Source organism: Ambystoma mexicanum, chromosome 2q (genome assembly GCF_040938575.1).
Source record: "Ambystoma mexicanum isolate Mex_15411 chromosome 2q, UKY_AmexF1_1, whole genome shotgun sequence".
NCBI lineage: Eukaryota > Metazoa > Chordata > Amphibia > Caudata > Ambystomatidae > Ambystoma > Ambystoma mexicanum.
This window is the reverse complement of record NC_090924.1, coordinates 121,840,398-121,860,527: the sequence shown is the minus strand read 5'-3', so window position 1 is coordinate 121,860,527 and position 20,130 is coordinate 121,840,398. Positions and strand designations below refer to the sequence as shown.

General features: G+C 45.2%; 1 protein-coding gene and 1 long non-coding RNA gene across 2 annotated transcripts in view; one reads left to right on the top strand and one right to left on the bottom strand.

The window, feature by feature from the left end:
- WDR24 (WD repeat domain 24) overlaps positions 1 to 3,859 on the bottom strand; it is a 199,894-nt gene extending 196,035 nt beyond the window's left edge. The window contains exon 1 of the mRNA XM_069647019.1: positions 3,713 to 3,859. The gene's annotated coding sequence lies outside the window, so the exon portion shown is untranslated. The remainder of the gene's footprint in view (positions 1 to 3,712) is intronic.
- Positions 3,860 to 3,927: 68 nt separating this feature from the next.
- Positions 3,928 to 20,130, top strand: part of LOC138569225 (uncharacterized) — a 154,635-nt gene continuing 138,432 nt past the window's right edge. The window contains exon 1 of the long non-coding RNA XR_011303178.1: positions 3,928 to 4,074. This is a non-coding gene — a long non-coding RNA (uncharacterized lncRNA). The remainder of the gene's footprint in view (positions 4,075 to 20,130) is intronic.

Genomic DNA, 20,130 nt, shown 5'->3' with positions numbered 1-20,130 from the left:
GTCCCATGCCCTACGCTCTTAAGAAACACTAGACTAGGATCTCGCTTTAATCTAATCAATAATACTATTCATCTTGTTGCTTGTCCTACTCGCCTGAGAAACAATAGACTAAGGTCACGCACCAGCCCTAAACTCAAACAACACAGGATGCCTACCCACCAGACCAGAAGTAACAAAGCACTGTTGACACCCGCAAACGCTCCCAATAGCCACAATCTATTCATAGCTGTAGATATCCCAGTAGATGACCTCACTACACCTACCACCACTACTATTAAAGCCACCCTCATTAACGCTTGCTTCCTGGCAGCCCATTCTCAGAACATTGCTGACCTGATCACTGCTAATCATTTAGACTTCCTCGCGGTCACAGAAACATGGCTCCATCCTGCAGCCGGCCCGGCACTCTCAATTGCCATCCCACAGAACTACAATATTATCTGAGCTGATAGCAAATCCAGGATAGGGGGGCGTGAGCAGTGGCCATTATCGCCAAAACCAACCTGAACATCAGAGAAGTCACCAACACTGGCTTACCATCCGCTGAACCCCTCTCTATCAAAATATCTCACACCCGTACTATACTTCTACACCTCATCTATAAACCACCTGCCGCCATCTCCTCCTTCGAAGAGGACATCGCCCACTTACTGACCGCCAACACTAAACCGGGTTCGCAAATCATCGTTATGGGTGACTTTAACCTGGGCCTCAAAGACTAACGATACCAACACTATCCTACTCATAGATACCATCACTCATTCAGGTCTTACACAACACATCACCAAACCCACACACTCAAAAGGGAGATCCCTGGATTGGTTAACTGACGCCAAGTGTAACCTATCATTGATTGACATCACCCCCTGCGCTTGGACAGACCACCATCTTATCACATTCTCCATACCCAAAGACCTGCCCAAATGTGCACCTACCTACACAACATCACAAACCGCAACCAGAAATAGACGCAATATCACTATAGAGAATCTAACACCACTACTAAACCCAATCTCCAATGCCAACCATCCTATCTCTAACTCTAATCCAGCTGCTCTTGTTAACCTTTATAACGATACGTTGGAACAGGCACTTAATCAAATAGCCCCACTTAAATTAAGAAAGCCTAAACCAGCAGCCCACATAAATAAATGGTTCTTCGCAGAAATAAAAGATCTCTGCAACATTAAAAGAACAGCGGAATCTAATTGGAGAAAAGCCCCGTCTCACACATCCAAGACATGTTCGCTTGAGCAGCAGCCACTTACAAAACTGCCATCACAAACACCAAAAAGAGATCTTTAACTTGAGAATACATAACGCCAAATCCGGCACGAAAGAATTATTCTTCATCCTAAGAGAATTGGAATCGCCTGTTCCCCCCCCCCCCCACAGATGACTGTATAAAGGATAAAGATTGGTGTCATAATTTTCAACAAGCACTCTCGAATAAAATTGCTCTCTTACAAGCTAAGATTGATGCAAAAAAGCTAGCCTTGCCACCAAAGACCACTCTAACATTAAAAAAAACTCCACCAGTCCCGATTGCCCACCATTTCACCTCGCCCCAGTAGCTGAGGATGAAGTAATTAACATAATTGCCAGCCTTAAAACCTCCAACTGCCAAGGCGACATATGTCCTGCCTCAGTCATCAAGGACGGGGATAAAGACCTAACCCCCTTCATCAACTCCTCATTCAAAAACTCATCTGTTCCCAACAACCTCAAAGAGGCGTGGGTCTTACCTCTCCTCAAAAAACCCAACCTAGACCTTAACAAACCTACTAATTATAGGCCCATTACTACCGTCCCCTTTCTCCTTAAAATACTAGACAGAATGGCATACCTCCAAATACAACAACATTTGGAAGACAATCTCCTAGGCCTGCAACAATCTGGCTTTAGACCTAGGCAGGGGACCAAAACTGCCCTCCTGGATCTAGAAATCTAAATGGATGAAGCCAAAGAATAGGGCAATTTGGCCATCTTGCGCCTGTTGGATCTTTCTGCAGCCTTTGAGTTAGTTGACCACCAAATTCTCACACAACACCTCTCTCGGCTGCCACATTCTCACAAAATGCCACCAATTGGATTCAGTCCTTCCTTTCCGATAGGTTGACTAGGGTCTTTGCACCGGTGGCTGCAGCTGACCCTGTCCCAATCCAATGTGGAGTACCCCAAGGTTCCGGTATTTTCCCACCACACTCTTACAACTTTTCTAAGCTCCTTTTTGACCAACTTGACGAACTGGGCGTCACGTATACAAATTATGCGGACGACACCCAGATCCTCATTACACTCACTGGGAATTATGAGAAAGATGTTGCAAAACTCAATGAAATCTACCTTGAAATTCAAGCATGGATGGCAACCCATAGCCTCTGCTTGAATGACAAGACAGAACCACTCATAGTAGGTTCCCAGGCTCGACTTAACAAATTGGACCTCAGGTACCAATCATTCCCCATTGACAGCAATATCATTAAAGTATCAAAAGAAGTCAAAGCGCTAGATGTGTATCTTGACTTGACACTATCACTCAAAAAACAAATAAACGCCACTATCTCATCCATGGCCTACACTAACAAATTAATGAATGCCTGTAAGCCATTTCTCTCAACCACCAGTTGCCTTACACTAGCCAGAGCATTGATATTGTCCAGACTAGACTACTGTAACACTCTTTTCTTGGGTTCCACTAATCACAGACTGCTGGTCCTTCAGAATAATGCCCTTAGATGTGCCCTTAACCTTCCTCGCAAGGCACACATCTCCACCATTAGCAAGGACGTCCGTTGGTTTCCCACACGATACAGAATCAAACTAAGATTGCTTGTCATCACACATAAATGCCTCTCGCTGACTTCCCCGCGATACTTATCTGACAAATTCTCCAGACACAGTTTGTCCAGACCCACCAGAACACCTTACATGCACCAACTGAACATTCCCAAATTCAACCTGAAAACAGCAAGGGGGAATCTAACTTCCCTGTACTAGCAGCAAAATGCTGGACGCACTGCCCATGATAATCAGGGGTGAAGAATCATTCCGGGCTTTCAGAGCTAAAGTAAAAACATGGCTCTAATCACAGTAAGAATACAAGTCCTACACACATACAAAGTACTTTGTAATGCATTCTGTAACCTTGTCACGAACCACTGTGTAACCCAGTTCTCTTGCTACGTACTGTATGGCGTATGCGCAACTTCTATGTAACTTTGTTGTTCACCATGTCTATGCGCCCAGTTACTAAACATATTATGAATTTGGAATGCACTGGACTCAATCACTGTTTTGAAGTCATAAAATACAACTAAAATGAAAGGAGGGCCACAATCTAAATAAAGTATATTTTTACATCTATGCGTGATTCTGCAAAGACAACTATTGCATTGCTGAATATTGGTTGAGGCTCACTGTAAATTGTAGAAGACTTATGTCACAAAGTCATCAAACATCCAGCACTGGGAAGAATGCTTTCTTGAGGTAGCGGTCTTGAATAACTTCAACTAAGACAATGAAACCAAAGTTCCAGGTCACAATGCTTTCTTGAAAGATATCTAACGTGCACCCCTCACCATGGAACTTTATCAGCAAGTTTTTGGCCAAAATGGGCAATAACTCCCCCCCCCCCCTAAGCCTCCGCTGAAGTCAGGCTTACACAACACAAGCACTTAGACGTCTTTCAATGACAGTCAATATAACGCACCTGGAATTATGTTTTAGTTGACCCGCAGACACATAGCCCAATTGTGGATTAGCTTTGCAACGCAGCCTTGCCTATCCCAAAGGTAGCGTCCAGTAGTTCCCATCTGAGAAACGGACCTTTGCATTGCTTCCGGTTGCTCCACCTCCTCGTCATCACGTGGGTGGCACGTTCGGGCGTGTCCGGGAAGTCACGTGCTGCAGGTTCCGCACTTCAACGACGTCTTTGAAAGGAGTGGCACGAGCGGGAAGGCTGACGCAGCCTCGTGGTTAAGAGGGGAAGTTCTGAGCTGAAGCCAGCATCGGGGCCGAGAATTGATGAGTGAGCAACGTCTTTTTTCCGTTGCCATGCGAATTTTTTCAACAGTAAGTTTTAAAGTTATAGTGTAGCGGGGCGATTTGACCTACCGGTAGGAGGGGCTGTTTCGGTGTATTTTGGGGATTCGTTATGTGCAAGAGGGTGGTTTTTGTGCATTGGGAATGAGCTCGGTCATTCCTCCGTTCCCAAGCGATTTTCCAGTATACCAGTTTACTTTAATACTCATAGTTATTTTTTTTGTTTTCTCGTGGGGAGGCTTTATTTGTCCTGTTGGGGCTTTGTTACGTGCAACACAGGGGAGATGTGTTTTGTACAGTGGGACATACTTGACTGTTTATCTTGTACAGAGGGGAACATTTGGGTACCAATTTACAGCATAACAGTTTACAGAGAGGTGTAAAGTTATTTTTTGGATTGCTTTGTCGTTCAGAGGGTATGGTGACCAGATTTGCAACATAAAAAACAGGTACGGCCACAAACATAAAAGTACTACAAAGGCGCACACTCAAAACCCCTCTTTGCACAGTATTTCTATGACTGGACTGCTATCCAGCATATAAAATGTGCGATTTAGAATGTAAATATGTCATTAATAAAGGAGTAGAAAACTACTAGAAGCAGAAAAGAACTGGAATCCCAGCGCTTGTAACTACAAATTAGGTGCACATGGGTTTACATTTAAGTGGGCACTGGCTGTGGGCGGTTGTCAGGTGTGGAGCCTCTGCTTAAAGTTCTTGAAAACAAAACAATTCAATTACAGAGATACAACCACACTGCGCCAATGAGCCCCTCAATATTGCATTTAATTAAGCAATTTGACAAGGCGAAGCAACTTCTGAACCAGCCAACATGTGTTTCGAACGATGCTCTTTCTCACGGCTTATGTTCCTGCTACATAGCATTCCACCCTAGGGGAATAGTGTAAAAAGTGTGGGTGAATACCTGAGGCTTATTCTGTGAAATGTCGCTGTTGCGCAGTCTAATTAGTGCTTTGCTGGCCTTTCAGCTACGGCATCTGTTTCAGCTGAAAGGCCAGCAAAGCACTAATTAGACTGCGCAACAGCGACTTTTCACAGAATAAGCCTCAGGTATTCACCCACACTTTTTCCACTATTTTCCTAGTGTGGAATGCTATCTAGCAGGAACATAAGCCTTGAAAAAGAGCATCGCTCGAAACACGTGTCGGCTGGTTTAGAAGTTGCTTCGCCTTGTCATATTGCTTAATTAAATGCAATATTGAGGGCCCATTGGTGCAGTGTGGTTGTATCTCTGTAATTGAATCATTAATAAAAGCACTTTTGCTGTGATTGTTCCATTTAATACTACAGGCCTTCCTATGTATTCAGTTTGTAACCAGCCTTTGTGGCAATATCAGGTAATGCGTGTGATGAGTACCTGAAAGATTGGATCTTTGCTCCCACCGTGCGAAGTCAGAGATCTTGTTATTCTTATATGGGAAAATATGTAAAGTACTCCAATGCTTGTTTGATTTATAAGTGTTGCCCACTATCAACTGGGACATGGTTTTTAATTTTAAAAACTCTCGAGCAGGAGAGAGAGTGATCCCAGTTCTGGGATAGTCCTGGCAATATTGAGACGTCTGGTCACCTTAGCAGACGGGCGATTTGGCCTGCCGAGCAGCAGAGGGGGGGGGGGGGGAATGTGTTTTGTGCAGTGGGGCATACTTGGCCATTGCAGCGCCCTTCAGTTTACCAGCTTGTCATCATTGCACAAGCGGGAAGGCAGAACCTTGAGACAGCATCGTGGTGGAGAGCTGATTTACATGGTCATACCAGAGCATTTATCCTGCGCAGAGAGACACATTTGGGTGTGGAGGACTACCTGTGCTCCAGTATAAAGGATATGTCCTGTGCAGAGGGTGTGTTTGGACATTTGCAGTGGCAAACTTAGGTATTTGTCCTGTGCAGACAGTGCAAACCTAGGTATTTATCCTGTATAGGGAGCTGGGGAAGTATGGGATTTGTTGTCTTGCACAGCAAGTTGGTTTTTGGGTATTTGACCAGGGGACAGGTGTACTTTACAAACAACAGCATTGGGTATTCGTTCTATGTCACAACTCGTTATGGGCGATGATCATGGTGGAACCATAGCAGGCGCCGGTATGCATTTGCTTCATCTCATTCTGTAATGGCCGTCAGGATGACCCGCTTCTGCTCTACTGCTCTGCCCGGTCTAGCCTTTTCAGAGTCATCGTTGCTGTGCAGTCATGTGACTGATAGGCAAGCTATTACCGGGTTCATGTGCATTGCTACTCAATTCGGAGAGGCTTTGTAAGTGCGCTTTCTAGAGGAACTATTTTCCTGTTTCTGCTAGATACTCTGCTAACTTTCTTTCTATTCCCTAGATCACATTACTTTCCTTATCCTGCCTCTGTTCGCTTTCACCCGCGCGGGTGTTCCTTCTTACACTTTCGGAAGCCAGTATTCACGGTAGGGATTTATCGGTTCAAGTTTTCACACCTCACGCAAGCTCTAACGGGGAAGTAATCATTGTCCATTACAATTATAGTTTACCAGAGGATTCTGTTACTTCGGATCGGGTTATTCTCGGCTCTGAGCATATTTGTACAGACCGCCAAATCTTCAATCTCGACAGACCTAATCTATCAACTAGGTGACTTTCTAATAGCTAATCTCTTCTTCATTCAGGTCCGGACATTTATTCTTTCTTATCTGATGCTCCCAGTAGGCTGGCCACGAGTTCCTGGAAAACCTGCAGAATCTCTACTAATCAATCTGAAGTCTTTCACATCTTCACACTGCTACAGGTGCTGTTCTTTATAGTTGTTTCCTTCTCTCTGCATTCATACACTCTGAAACTTACCTGTGTCATTCTCGTTATTAGGCTTTGTGCTGCCGATACTGCCAGAGAGAATCCAGCCAGTGAATAATCGGATCATCCTGTGACGTCCGCCACAAACTGTCGATTTCAATCCAGCACAGGGTTTTATTCCCCAGAGTGTTTCCCTGGGGTGGTTTGTCTTTCTCCGGTATCCTGTTTTCTATCAGGCGGAGGCAGACAAGTTTTCCCAGGGGGGTTTCTTCTGTCGTCAAGGGCTGCTTCTCTGAAAGGTTAGTGGTCCTTTTTCTCTATATCACAAGTTTTATAATACTCTATGCAGAGAGTGGGATGAGATTTCCCTACGCAGAGGGGGTATTTAGAGATTTGTCCTGTGCAGCAGAAGTGTGGGATAGATGTTATTTGTCCTGTGCTGAGAGAGGGACATGTTTCGTCATGGATTTGTTTCTGGCCCTCTGCAGAGTGGTCGATTGTCTCTGTGCAGAAGGACCGATTTCTTATGGTTTTGTGCAGAGAGGTGAATTGTAGTAAACCATGTTACATTTGGGGTTTAGGTTCTGTGAAGAGCAGTCTCCATGGGACTAGGAACAGGTTTGTATGTTGAAATGTGAAAGTGTAGTATCTGTGCGGGGCTTTGTGAAAGGGGCACATGGTGTTTATAACAGAGGGTCATAATAGTCCTTGTAGAGGAGAATTCTAACTACCTCCAACAAAGGGTCATGTGGCTCTGTAGGGGTGGTTTTGGGTGGTGGCAGGGTGTAGGAGTCAGATTTGAGGAAAGGTTTCTGGAAAGAGCTTTGTAGTAGAGGGGGTCCACATGACCCCTTGTTTGAAAAATTATGGAAGGTGCAATGTCAAGGGGGGCAGAATTGGATCGTGTCATTGCTTTTCGACGGTGCTTTGCAGGGAATATACCAGGATTGTACTTTGTTAGTGGTGATATGGATGGAGCTTATAGAGAAGGCATCACTTTTGGATCTTTGCAGATCAGTTTTAGATGGTGTTTTGTAGAGAGGGCACCTGTTTTGGACCTTGTCATAGTGCTTTTGGATGGGGCTTTGCAGAGTGGGGGCAGGATTGTACATTTGTATAGGTGTTTTGGGTGGGGCATTGTAGAATCCACCAGGATCAGACCCTTTCAGAGGCTCTATGTGTAGGGGTTTGTAGAGGAATCTCAGGCTAGAACTATGCCAGATTGGTTTTGTATGGGGTTTTATAATTGGGATAGGTTTGGCAGTTTGGAGAGGGATAATGAGACCTTGCAAAGCATATGGATTGGGCTGTTTAAAATTGGGAAGCTGGATGTGCCCTTGACAAGTGGGTCTGGATTTGGGTTTATAAAAAGGTAATGGATAGGACCTTCTAGAGGGTTCAGGACTTTTGTTGAAGTGGCATGGGTGGGCCTCTTTTGTAGTTGTGCTTTCATTTACCTTTTTAAGAGTGTGTTGGATAGTGATTTATTTGATGGATGGTGTTGCAGAGAAAGGTATGGATCAGGTAGGAACAACGGGTATATGGGCTTGCTTTGTGCAGAGTGGGGTCAAGACGGAAGTTGTGCACAGATATGTCTGGACCAGGCTCTAAACAAGGGGCCCAGGTGAGGCTGCACAGAGGTATCTGTATGTGTTTGTGGATGCCTCTGAATAGGGCTTTGGCCAGTGTTATGTTAGTAAGTTGCAGGGTAAATTTGTCTAGCTACCTTTGAGTGAAAGCTAAGGATTTCTGTCTTGGCAAGATTAAGTTCCAAGTAGGATGTCCAAGTAGGATCTTCACATTTTGAATGGCAGTAAGGCCTGTGCAGCGGTGGGCGATGTCCTGGCAACCGATAACTCTTTGGTATTGCTGAGTGTCGTCCGCGTATTGGTGTATTCAGATGTCAGTCACTTAGGAGTGTGTTGAGGGTAGGGCTGGGCGATATGGACCAAAAGTCATATCTTCGTATTTTTGGGCTGAATGGCGATACATCATATATATCCCAATATTATTTATTTGGGTTAAATGCTCAGCTGTAAGCCGCCAACTAATGGGAGATGTCACAAACACCTTTTATTTATAAGGCATTGATCAAAATAAAGTTCAAATACAGGGTTCCTATTCCTGTTTGAGAATACACACAGCTGTGTAAATATCCAAATGTAAATAGAAAATTGTAGATGTAATAATGTATATATCTTGATGTTAATTATATTGTCTCAGCCAATACCGATTCTGAAAATATATCGATATATCTCCAAAACTCGATATATCGCCCAACCCTAGTTGACTGGTTCAATGTATGGACTGAATAATACTGCAGAGAGGATGGAGTTTTGGGGCACTGTAGGGGAGGCATGGTATCACAAGTATGACACTGACACAAAAGGTACAATTTGTAAAACCTTTGTGAATTTTCTTGGTTTGGAAAAACTATTCTGCTCTAAAACTAGGATGGGAGTAGTCTCGACCTTCAAATAATAAATAAAACAGTCCTAGTCTAGTCTGTCAAATCAAAATGGCCTATGCTAACAATACCTAATGCCTGCCCTATCTCTGAAATGTGGCTGAATCAGCTCTCCTCCCCATGTTAGACAGCACGGAGTAAGGCTGTCCCTGTAGGCAGGATGACACACTCTGGCTCGGGTTTTCAACACAAAACAGTTCAAGACGTAGATCGAGGCCCTCCTGGCCTTCCACGTTAAATTCTCTCTTTCTAGACTTCCAAATAATGTTACAATAAGATGTTCATGCCGTCCCCCTCTGTCTGGCTCAGACCTCTTTAAAACAAAAGTTCACGTTGGCCCCCCTCTGTCGGGCTCAGACATTTCACAACAAAAGTTCAACAATGCTTGCAGGGGGCTCCCTTCCCCAAACTTATTACACTTTGGGTCTCTCTGTCGGGCTCAGACCGTTTTCGGATGTCAAAGACTTTGGAATGTGTATGGCTTTCTTTACAGACCTCCGCAGGACCACTTTGACTCAAAGTTCAATGTTTATCTTTTTACTCTCCCCTTCTCTCGCGGTTAACTTTGATCACTTTTGCTTTTACAGTTCATTCACTTTATCGCTACGAATAATGCACCTTTCACTGAACTTCCTTTCGCCGGACCACTCTCAGGTCTTCGACAACTCACCGGCTGTGTGTGTTTCTTTCTTGTCTTTACAGTTTTTCAATTCCTGAGTCAAGGTTAGTACCACAGGCTTGGCTTCGCCTCCCCAACTCTGCCGTCCACCCGGCAGGGTCGCTGGTGTCCTTGAAACATAATGCAGCATTCTACTTTGGGATCTGGCCTTCTCCACGTGTCTTACACGGCCTTTTGGAGGCAACGGCCTCCTGTAGGGAACTCCTGGGGTTTTTGGCCCGCTGCTCTCGTCAATTGGTCCGTCGCTCTGCTCCAGTAGGTTTGCCTTCGCCCCGGAAGTTCTGTTCATACTCGTGCTCCACCTTGCTCAGAGTGTGTCTATAGGTTCTGCTTTTATCCGTGTGAGGAGAGCTAATTGGTATCAGGTGTATGTATTCAAAGGGCCTGACCCGATTAGCGGGACATGTCCAGTACGATGTATAAGAGGAAGTCTTGTTACTCTTGTCGCCCTCTTCCTCTGCCCAGTGTTTGTATGGAAAGGGGGGGGTGGGACATCAGAGAGTCCTAAAGAATAGTATGGATTAGCATTGGCTGCCTCACCCCCACTCACCGAAGACCCCTCACCCAGAGGATCTTCCTGCACTGGTCCACCCCTAAGAACTGGATCCAAAAGCGATGGCCATGTCCTGGCCACCTGGATGACAAATCCCCGAGGACTAGCGGGTGAGACACCCTTTGGTTTCTCACAGCACATCCCAGGTAACTTGGCAGCCTGTCGACTTTGGAGAACCCATTTGGACAGCCTGGTGTCTCCTAGATAGGTATTAGGGCTACCGCTGTGCCTGCAAGGCCCATTCTGTGACTATGGGGGAAGGTAGTGTGTCTTGGTAGAATGTGTAGAATGCAGGAGGACTAATAGGCATGTAGCACCATAATTGATCATTTTCAAGGTCTTATCAACCACCTCAATGGTGGCTGTCTCCTTGCTGAGTCTGTGGTGGAAGCCGGATTGATAATCCCGAAGAAGGCAGAGTTGGTGAATTTCGGCAAATAGATTGGTAATCACCTTCTCAATGATCTTTCAGATAAAGGGGAGCATACTGATAGGACAGTAGTTTGCCAGATCCTGTGGGTTGAGGATGTGTTTTTTCAAGAGGATGAACCCTGTTTGTAGTCTGTCTTGAAAAGTACGTTCGCTAAGAGAGGAGTTGAATATCCTGTGAAGGGCAGTCATGGTCAGACCGCTGCTGCAGATGGAAAAAAAAATCACTCGCAGACGTAGAGACAGATTAAGGTTTTTTTTATTTCTTTCCTTTGTGTCGCCCAAGGACATCTCTTTTGCTCTATTTTTGAGGTTTCTGCCTAACCCTGGTGTCTGTAACCCCTGGCTGGTGCTAGTGAATGTTGACTCATATTGTCTAGAAGCTTATCTTATACTGCAGATGGTATGATAGTACAGTGGCTTTCTAATCTCCCCAAGGGACTTCCTAACTGTCTCTACTCTATCCAGTGCTTTGTATTTCTAATGTAAATTGGGATAGGGCTTTGCACTTACTCCTTTGGATTCAGGATGGTTCACTCACACCCATGTTTACCTCTTCCCTTCTACTATTACTACCACAGCCCTCTTCTTTACTCCTCCCACCATTGTTCTGTCCCTCTGATGTTTCACTCCTCCTAGTTCTTGCCTCGCTTTGATGTTACCACTACCCCTCTTCTCCACTACTACTGCCATCTCCATACCTTTACTCTCCTCCCCTTTACTACTCTCTTCCCACTACTACTCTCCTCCTCCCACCACCTACCCAAGCACTCTTCTTTCACTCTTTTTTAAAGTCTTGAAAAGCCCATCCACTTCCTCTGTGCCGAACCACCATGTACCAACAAACAGAAGAAGGACTCTGACTAAGGTGTGTTTTTTTAGAATGTTTTATTTAAATAAAAGAAAACTTTTATCTAATCCTGCTGCTACGAGGGAAGTTTCCCTGCCTAGCAAACTTAAAAGTAAGCATGCTCATCAAAGACCAAAATCCAAAGAAATAATCCTTAGTTCAAATCTTATTAGCTAACTAGTCCCTGCCCGTTAGAAGAAAAATAACAAAAAGAAATAAGCAATAGCCTCTATCTTTGGGCTTCTGCCTTGCCCAATCACTTGGATCTCTTTCTACAAGAGGTTTTAAAAGTTTGTCAGTTTGTCGTAACTCAGTTTACAACCTGTATTCGAAATCTCAATTCCATACGCGTTTCTCTTTCCAGGAAGAACATGTTTTCTTAATCTAATTAGGTGTTAAAGGTTTGTCAATGTCTCGCAACACAGTTCACAGACTCTCGATAGGTTCTGTTGTGCTAAATCTTTCTTCCATACACTACCCTCTTTCCAGTAAGAAAGGTTTTCTTCATACGATACAGTTTCCGACTCGGGCGTGACAATGTTCTGATATGATACTTAATGATTGTAACCCTCCAGGTTTTCTCTTTCTCCAGTTCGGACTGTCTCTCAGTTTCTCAGGACTCTCCAAAGTCCCCTGGCCCTCTGAAAGGCTTGTTTTTATCTCTTTCGTGTTTGTCTGGTTCCCATAACCTTTGCTGCTTTTCTAGGCTCGAAAGTCTGTCCGTTTTGTTAGGAATCTCCGAAACCCACTGGTCCTCTGTGATGCTTGCGTTGGCATCACATTTGTGATGTCATCTTTGATGTCATGGGTGTTATTCCTTGCAGTGCACAGTGGTAGCGTGAGTTATGGTTGCTTAGCTTACCATAACTGGCAAATTTCTGGGGTTTTTCGGTTTTACCTGTAACCATAACGTCCCTGTGACAACGTTTGTCCATTGAATTGCATAGGTTTTTACTAGTGCAACTTAACTGTGACGTCCCTTTTCACATTTTTTGTCAGTGAATTTCATTGTTTTTTAGCAGGATACCCTTAGTGTGTAAAGATGCACTGTGCAACATAGTGAAAGTGCTGGCACCATGTTAATGCGGACAGCAGTCGCAGACTATGCATCTATTTCCGCAGAACTGGTGGCATCCAACCTGCTCATGAAGGCAGCTGCTATCTTACATAGTGGCACCAATCATCAAACTCAAAGAACATATACAAACAGCACCATGTACAAGAATTGCAAGGGAAAATAGAGTAGGTTTTCAAATTGTGTACAGCAAACAGGACAGAGGCATAGGGAGTACACCATAACGGAATAGATCAACAACAGAAGTGACGTCTGCCTTCAACAATCTTACTGCACTGCTACTGTAAATGGGAACAACGAATGAACGAACAAACGAACGAACGGCCAGAGTAAGGACTGGAAAGTACTAAGACCAGAACCCCATTACAATGTAGTAAGGACACAAAACTTTGTCTAATAATTGCACAGGTGCTGCAGCATACAATATTACAGAAGCATTACTTGTCTTTGCTGTAATGGAGCAATGGCAAGGACCTTAGAGTGGCAGGAAGAACATTTCCCTCATGACGCAATGGCTAAATATAATAACCCCATTGATACTCACAGTAGTGTGAACCATAAATTATGTAATATATATTGCTACATGTACACCAAACACATTCTCTTTTCGGTAAAGGAATATATTGGAAAGGAAAGCAAGGCAGTACAAGTGGCAACTTTTCCACAACAGCATACAAGCATAGGAAAGGAAAGAAACTCTGTGCCTAGGAAAATGGACAGCCTGAAAGCCAAATTGGTGAACAAATGTGCCGCCTTAAAAATTGCATACAACAATATATTTTGGACAAAATGAAACCGCACCGACACACCTGCACGTGTACTCCTTCCCCATGTTGGAGCCCACCATCCCATCAAGATCTGTGTGATGGGAGACGTTACAGTGGTACATCAATCTCTTGCTCCCCTCATAACCAAGTTGTGCAAATCCCCATTTCCCCACAATAAGTACTTGTGCTACCCCTTCCTTTCCAAATGGAGTGTATGCATGTGTACAAGGAAACAGTAATAATGAAAATGTTGCTGACTTTTTGTGTGGTAATCTTTTTTTTAACCTGAAATGGGGTTCTGACTCAGTGGGTAACAGTCCTTGTTGCAATAACCACAATTAAGAAAAAGGTAGGTGTCCTATGGACACTGCAGCTGTCTGGCCTATCCACAATGACAATGGAGGCATCCGTATGCCGCCAGCAGGCTCCGCATGTTGTCCACCACCTATCAATGCGTGTGGGACCGGACGTTTGTGCGTAGTGCAAGTACCTCTGTGTCCTAGTAACTTTGCCACTGTGCAGCATATGCAAATGAACGTTAATTAGGTCGGGGCGTCCACCCACATCCTACAGGTAGCTATACAGATAAACATTCCACCTGTTGTACCCTATAAATAGTCAATGTCTCCCTAAATGTTTGGCGCACTTTTGGCGCACTTTTAGTCAGTAGAGAAGAGGCAAGGGTGTGCATAGGACACCAATGCACGTACGCACAACGTATTCCGCCCAAAACGCATCCAGCGGACAGCCATCCCAAAGGAGAACAGTGGCGACGTAACCATGCGACTGCACCCACGCTGCGCATGAGCCCTTATTTCGGGGACAGGAGGCGGAATTCGAACAGCGGCAATGTGCAGGGTTGAGGAATGTACGGAGTGTTTTTCGGAAAGTACATGCTTATAAACACACCAAATGTGCCATTGCACATGTATGTATGTTTTGGAACGATGTAGGCCTGCTTTTCGGGTGAAAGTTGTCCACAGTAACCCTACAAAAGGGCACACCCCCAAAGGCGCTGTGCAATCTGTTTGCAGTTTTTCAGAACAGAGTAGCAGGCCACATAGGTTTACCTAGTAAGTAATGGTGCACCAAATCTGCTGTGCTACAGTGCGTCTGCAACTAATAGCAACCATGTCAGTACGGCTGAGTACGCACAGTAATGGAGAAAATTATGAATGGGCCTTGCTGTGACCCACACCCGCAGCTGCGATAGTCCCCATTGTTCCAATCTCATGGGTAGCTAGCGGCAAATGGGAGTATGCACACGTGCGTTTCTCCAAGGACGGCGAGGGCCATGTCCCAATGAAGCAGAAACATTCCTTCTTCCCTTTCCAGTTTCTTCTTTGTAGCACGCCGTCATTGCATACTGTTAAAAAAGTTCCACACACTTCCACCAATGACATTGAAGAGCTCTCCATGTAAAAGTATCAGTTCCGTACAACAGTCCTCTGCGTACACACCACGCTCAGAAACGTTTTGCACAATCTCTGTGGCTCCACACTCCCATTTCCATCGCTGCCATCCTGAAAATCTCTGGATGCAGCTTTCGTGCAGCGTTTGAGCGTGGGGAATAACTTGCAACCAGATTAGGGGGAGCTTGTCGTAAGGGGCGGCTCTTAAGAGTTTTTTTTTTAGATGCTTCTACAAACACCCTTTTCACTTTTTATTTGATTTTGTGTTTTCTTGTGCGGACTCTGTTACAGTTAACTCTTCACCGCATCTTGTAGATGGGCAAACAAAACAGCATTACCAATGGGCGACAAAGAAATGCCATTTGCTTGGAAAAATTTCACATTTCCACAAATAATGAGGTAATTGTCGCAGAAGAACATCCCAGTAGCGGACAAAAAAGTATACATGCTTCTGTTGATGAGACACCTTCCTGCTTCTGGCTCGGAACAACTTCCAGGAGCAATGTCCCATATTCTTCGTGGTGTTATGGATGAGAAAAGCACCTTCGCAGTGGGAAAAAGCCTCTTCACTAGATTTAGCAACCTCTTCAGTCAACGGAACACGCCTAAACAAGACATGTAACCCATATGCATGCCGCTGTAGTGGATGACGATAACATCGGCTCTAGCAAAAGTGGCCAGGTCTTTGCAAAGTGCATCTTTGTTTGCAAAACTGCGCTTGTAGACACTGTTCCACAATGTGACCACTCCTTCCAACCCGAAATTGCCATCAAAGTTTCTTTCCAGGGCATACTTGTGCAGATCTAGTAGAAAGGCATCACCTATAGGCAACACAATGGGTTTCGCCATGTCACCCTGCCTCACTACGCACAGTATAATGTACAGCAGTTTGACCGGCCCTTCCTGTGAACCACACCCACAGTACCTGATTGGATAATCCCGAAAGTCTCATGTCCATTGGATAGCAATGCAAGAAGCGCAGATTGTGGCACGTGCGGTGCCCAAAGTACCGCAAGGGCTGCACCCCAGTAAAGCATGAGCAGTCCTTCTTCCACTACCTTTTGTCCAGCACGACCTCATTGGGTATGGGTCAATGGGCACACACAATTCCATCAATGCCATCCAAGACGTTACCATCTAACACTGTCAGTTCAGCGCAACACTTCATAGGTACCATTAAAAATTCAGCTTACTAGTGTACTGTCACTGGACAGCACGCCCAGTAGAAAGTTCAGTAAAAAATTGCAAGATTTGTGCATCCACATTTATCCACTTGCGCACCCATCACTGCAAAATGGAGGTACGGAAACGTTTTCTGCACTATGTGTATAACTGTTATAAGTGCCTCTGCGCCCGGTATCTGCCACTGGACGGCCATTACGTTCTTTAAAAGCATAGTGTTTTTTTTTTCCATCCCCTACCATGAAGTGGCACTTCAGTGATATGTGCTTGTAACGTTCTCATTTATTCATACTGTAATATCGACACAGGAACTCCCTGCTTTCCTTCCGATAATGCTGCGAAATGTTTTCCCCACTAACCCACCTCCTAAATAAATCGTAAAAAAATGCCATCAATAGCAACATTGAATGTATCGTACCAAGCAAAAGCAACTTTTCAAAAGATCACTGTCTGGACAGCTGTACTTCTGTGTAGGCTGTAACAATCTCGCCAAGAGGATGGGAACAAGCCACCACCTCAATGAGTATATATAATGAGGTATTCACTAACCTGGTCAGAATGCGGGAAGGTAACAGCAACTGCCGCAAAGAAAAGCCTCCCTGAGGATCCTGAACCCCCTCCCGGGATAGTAACTCCCGCGGGGGAGGAGCACGAACCCCAGGGAAACCCTCTGGGGAATAAAACCCTGGATGTGTAGATAGGTGGTCTTGCGGGTGGACGATGATCCTAGGCGAAGAGTCTCTGGAAGACTGTGACTTGGGTTCTACTGAGTAAAGAGAAGACAGATAAGTTACAAGGAAGGTGGAAGGGCAGGACAGCAGAAACAAGTGTCGAATAGATGTAACGGGAAGATCCTAACCTGGTTAGATGCGGGCATAGATTAACAAACACTCAGTGTCGTAGAGGAATGGTGACTGGTACTCTGAATCCTCCAGGGTGTTCTGCAGTGAGAAAAGTAGTGAATGGCAGAACACGAGAAAGGAAAGGGAAATATACTGAAAAGAGAAACTCACTGAATCAATAGAAACAGGGATCCTAATATTTGCTGCTCGTGAGGATGAGGGCAATGACTCAGGTAAGTAGAATAACCTGGAAGAGAGGTCTGGATCGGAAGAATCACGGGAAGGAAGCTCTGCAAAGGAATACTGAGTAGAAGGCAAAGAGCGAAAAGGTGAGTACAGACAAGAATCTCTATAATTGGAAAAAGTATGTCCTAGCGTTCGAACTTACTAAGCGTCATGTACAACAGTAGCGACGCAATGAGAAGCAAGTCTTCGGTCCTTAAATTATATCATGTGACTTGCCGTTGGCGTCAGTTGACCGCGTGATGTGATCACGTGGCTTGCCTCTGACGTTCGTTGACGGCGTGGAACAGCTAGACCTCTGAGATTTGAAGAAGAATAGTAAAATATAGAACCACATAATTTCCTTCTTTACAACCAAGACCAACATCGAAAAGGTGTAACATAGGCTGCTCTATTGCAACAGGCTCTTTTTAAATGTGCCCCCTTCTACTCTCCGCCCCCTGGAACCCGTGACTTGGGATGGTATCTCTCCTGCACTGAAATGTCGCCAATAGCTTCCAGTGGCTGCTAGGAATAAAGTGAGAAGACTCTGCTTTATGCAGAAGGCCGTCTGGCCCCTGGGACCTCAATACCTTCAACTCTAACTCCCTATATATCTGCGTGCATTAGCTCTTCCCTCATCCGTCTCCAACTCCCTCAGGGTCAGGCACTTCTGCAAAAACCAGTTGGTGGTATATGTGCTTTTTCGCCTGGGGCCTTCCTCTGCAACAGCCTCCCTGCCTCTTGTGGGGAACCATCGCCGGTTCCGGAAGCACCTCAAAGCCTTTCTCTTAGCATTTGCTGTTTCTGCTCCTCTCCCCGGCTAACTGCCTGACGTAAACTGTTACTGCACTACTTACCCTACCTGGCAACTCTGTGATGTCAGACTCATGTTACCTCCCCCCGCCAGGCGAACCCCTGCACTGGCTTTCTAGCAAACCCTGCACTGTTTTCTGTATGACTAACAGTGCATCCAGCACCTGTTGTGTGCACTCATCCATGCACTTGGCACAATTGGCCCGTATTTTTACTTATTGTCATTTGTTCTTCCCATGTGCTGTACCTTCTCCTCCATCCACCCATGCACTTGGGCGATCTAAGCCCCACCTGGCCTAGTAGGGTCGTTGTCTCTGTTTCCCCTTCCCTTGCCTCGTTGTGCTTTGCTAGATGTGTGTGTAGACGCATTACAAATGCCGTAGCATACAATTCCACATCATATGATATCATACACACAATGCATGCACAACAGTAGGATGCCTGCTACTTACCGTGTAAACTGCAAAGTTGTTTTTTGTTTTCCGCCGTACCCCATGTACTGCACTCTTTTCAAAAAATATTGCGCACTTGCAGCACAGCTCACATGTTACTAACTGCAAACAAATACATACAGTTCATGCATACACCCAGGATGGCTGGCCCTTACCTTGCACACTTCCACCATAGCCTTCTGCACTTCTTTGTGTAAAGAGTCCTTCTGGCACAGTGTTTGCGTACACACCAGACCCACCATCCTTATAGAGCAGTGTATTTCGCTCCACAGTTTCCTTTCCATGGCTCCCATCCAGAAAATGGCTGGATGTGACACATGGAAGCGTGAAAGTACAGTATAATCCGCTGAGTTTTCATGCTAGGGAGGGAGGGGGGTCTTTACAGAGGGTGGGTTGGCGGGGGTAAATAAAACAGGATAGAGGTTTGGGTCTGTAGTACTGTCTCAGAAAACAAAAGTTTTTGTTGTCCTGTTTTTGTTATGTACGTGCTTGCATACAATCTTTTTTATCTCTTTGGATGAGTTTCTGTTTGCTTCTCCTCCTGACATTTCTACGGACTGAACGTCAACGCTTCTCTTACAGTTCTACAGGATTGTATGCAACGCTGTGTGCACAGAGGCAAACAAAACAGCATTGCCAATGAAGGCCCAAAAATGCCATTTCCTTGGAACCACTGCAAATCTTGCTTGTTAAAGCTGTCATAGTCACTGCAGAACATCCCAGCGCTGCACATAAAGTCACACATGCTTCTGTTTATAAACACCTCCTGACCTCTGGCTGTGGGCAAATTACACCGGCATGGTCCCATGCACCTCTTGGTGCTATGGAAGAGAAAATCACCTTGGCAGTGGGAAAAATCTGCATCACTGCAGTCATCAACTTCTTGAGGTGACGGAGCACACGTGTGCGCGACATGTACCCCAAATGTAGTGCTCCATAATGCACAACCACAACATTCACATTACCGACAGAGGCCACACATGTACAAAGGAGAACCATGGCTCTGAAACCGCACTCATACACTGTGCCCCAAAAAGCCTCCACTCCTTCCAACTGAAAGTTAGTATCAAAGCTTCTTTCCACAGCATACCTGTGCAGATCTTGCACAAAGGTATCACCCACGGTCAGCACTCTGCGTCTGTCCATCTCTGACAACCTCACTGCATCGAGGTTTGGGGAAATACATCACCGCCCCTTCCTGTACACCTCACCCTCGACAACTAATTGGATATTCCCCACAGTTCCATTTGCAAAGGGACCATGCTCAGAAGGACAGATTGTAGCACGTGCGCCTTCCCAGCTACAGCGAGGGCCACACCCCACTAAAGCACAGGCACTCCTTATTCCGTTTCCACTATTGTATATGCAACACTCCCGCATTAGGTAGTATTCAATAGCCGCACACGCATGTACCGTTCACATCCAAGACATCCGCATCGAACACTATCATTGCTGCACTGTACTGCAGACGTACCTTTACACACTCACAGTACAGGTCTTGTGTCATGTAAAAGCATCTCCAAGTAACCGCTCTCCAAACCAATGCACGCTTTCAGCGTCCACA